Genomic DNA, 3,214 nt, shown 5'->3' on the forward strand with positions numbered 1-3,214 from the left:
CATAATTTTCATTTTATGTTTTTTTTACTTTCGATGCAGTGTTGTTGACCTCAAGCTACTTTAGCGGAAATATAAAATTCGATTCCGCATTTCCGAATTTAAACGCCCTTTAAATTAAACTACATTTGACACATCTTTTAGGGTAGTAAATCGAAAAGTTAAAACAAATCTAAAACTGAAATCAATAGCATAGGAAATTGCCGATTTATTCGCTGATTAAAGTACTTCGCCGATCTTAGCTAACAAACCTTTTTATATCTTATTTTTTTAAATTTTTGTTATAATAATATATTCTGTCTCACTCAAGGGCAATAGGTATTAGGGATGTATGTACCCAATCATAGCATATATGTATCTTAACTGAAAATAAAAAGTAAATAAATAATAATAATAGCAAAATAATAAAGTATTTTCATATATTCCTCATGGAATCCAGAATCAAGCCCTGCCACCCAAATGTGGATGTCATGGCATAGCTCCAGGATCCCAGCGCTTCTCTCCCAGCCGCGTCATGGTATTGAGCGCCAGTGGAAACTGAGTGAGGGCGTTTGAGCCAAAAAAACTATATTGTTTCTAATATTTTTTTTGCCCTGTATTGTGCGTTTGTGATGCTTACTCTCTAATAAGTTTGAGAATTCAAGTACGCATAAATATATACAGAACATAAAATTGATCGAATGGGGATAGATACAGTTTAATAGATATGTCTCAGTGATTAGTTCACTATTTACGTTCATGTCAGCCTTGATCGTCCGTCAGTCAAACATCAGCCCTACTTCTATGACCTTGCGACTCGAGTATTTTGCAACGGATAAAAAGTATGTCAATGTGCTACATGTATTTTCTTTCCTTTTCTCTTTAGAAATAATGCGATTTCATCAGGGATTGTTGTTTTGATATTATTTTCAAGATAATTGAGGGGGAGGGGAGGACACTTCTAGGAAAGAACTATAAAACTAGTCCCCCCGAGGCATAGCCTAAACGACCAGGCCATCAAAAAGTGGTTAAGATTCCGCTCACACCGCTCCAGTATCAAGGACCATTCAGGATACTATATATCTGGAACAGGGCAAGTCGCAATTATTTTTATGATACATAAATATATCATACATCAAGAAGTATCTGTATTAACGGTTGAGTATACAGTCGTAAAAGTGATGATTTATTTTACTTTTGAACCCAAGGAACCATTCTGTAGAAATCAAGAACTAATTTACGATCATCCATAAAATGAGACCATGATAATAAATCTGTTGTATACGAAATGAAAAAAATTGCCATAAAATATCGGATTATGGCTAAGCACTACCCATGTATATACAATTGAAACAATTTCTGATAGTCAACTAGGATTTTGCTCATGTTGGGAAACATTTATAATTTCCCAGTATTTTATCTGATTTGTTTATAATTATGTCTACTTTCAGTTAACCATTGATGTCATTATTGCCGCTAGTTTATGTTACTCCCTCATTTACTTCCTCACCTAAACTCAATTTAGTTTTCCTGTTCTCCTGACTATAGTAAGAAGGAGCGTTTCTCTCCCCAGTACACCCCAACCGAGACCATATCATTTTGATCTCACTTGAGCATTTTGGTCACCTAGACACTTCCTGTGTTTTTAATCATTTTTATTTATTTATTTAATGTGATTTAAAACTGTACAAATATTAAATACAATAAGTAAATATGTCGTATGTTTCATTTACACTTGAAAATCTTGGGAAGTAACCACCCATTGGTGGTACTTCAAGAATTAATTTAATTTAGAAGGTCCTGTGGCCATCCTCTCTTCAGACGCCTCGGAGGATTATCAGAGATTGTTAAGGTTGAGAGATTAAGAATAATGTGTTAGGATGGGTAAGGAGTTTGGAATGAAAAGACGCATATCTGTTTTGAGTCAAATCTGCAACAAATGGGATGTTAAAGTCTTTGTCGTTGAGTTTATTTGTAACGTAATAAGGAGCATGAAGGATTTTACGTAGGATTTTGGATTTGATGAGGGGGGAATTAGATGGTTTGGTAGAGCCCCAGATTCCATATGTCCAAATTTGTCTGATTATCTAGTGATAATAATTTTTTGTAGTGAATGGGAAGTTTAGAGAGTTTGTCAAGTAGGTGTTGTAGCAATAGATATCTACGAACAGTTTCGCGTCGTTTCTGTCTTGAATGTGGATTCCAAGTAAGTCTCTTGTCAAGATATCGAATCTGTTTTTAATCATGAATCAAGGAAAGAAGATCTTGGATCTTTTACGAAATTTGGATAAATAAGACTCTGATGGAGCAGCTACAATTTACAATTTCAATTTAAAATTGTATTGAGTAATCTTAGAGATCATTTTCATTATCACATTGAATTATATAAAAATAAAATAGTACAATATTACCATGAGATCAATGCTTACGGGACACCTCTTAGGGGACTAGAAAGTGCCTGCCCGGTTAAGCATACAATTAATGGCAGAAGACCTATGAAATCATTTTGTGTTTAAAGAACTCCTTATTCTGTTTGTTATTTTTTATTTATTATTTTAATGTAACATTCTGTCTTATATTTTACAATGTATGTTAGATTTATATTAGACAATGGTAATTAAACACAATTATTCCTATTTACAATATATTCAGCCTGTGAAATATAAGGAAAGAGCAGGACTCCGGAAGATATTTGTTAATAATTAATTTTTCGATTGCGAAAGATTTCATCTGGTCGGATCATATTTGATGTAATTTTTGAAATAGGTTAAATAAATAAAAAGTAAAAATAAAAATAACACATTGTGAATGCGTTTAAGATAACTATATGTTTAAATAATGGAAAAATTTTATGTAATTTCATTAATTTATTTTTGTAAGCATCGTTTACAAAAAACTTGGACCCAATGGAAACTAATGGGGGCTGTTTTTCTTATCCTAAAGGCCACTTTTTAAATTGAAAGAATGAAAGCTTCCAAAAAGGTCCCCACAATTTAAGTGAAAAGGGCGATTTGAATAATGGTTGGGGGCAGCGCACAATAGGCCTCAAAGGCCACAGTAGTTGAGGGCTAAAAAAATCATGGAGGGAAGGAAAGCTAGATTTTATCGATAATGGTTACAATGGTTCATAATTGTATATACTTAACTAAAAATGAATATTTTTTTATTTATGATTATTTTAAGGTATCTTTTTATTTATTATATTTTTTGTCTTAATTTTGTTTTTTTAATTGTATGT

Source organism: Halyomorpha halys, unplaced genomic scaffold (assembly GCF_000696795.3).
Source record: "Halyomorpha halys isolate HHAL.00 unplaced genomic scaffold, Hhal_1.1 Scaffold750.1, whole genome shotgun sequence".
Taxonomy (NCBI): domain Eukaryota; kingdom Metazoa; phylum Arthropoda; class Insecta; order Hemiptera; family Pentatomidae; genus Halyomorpha; species Halyomorpha halys.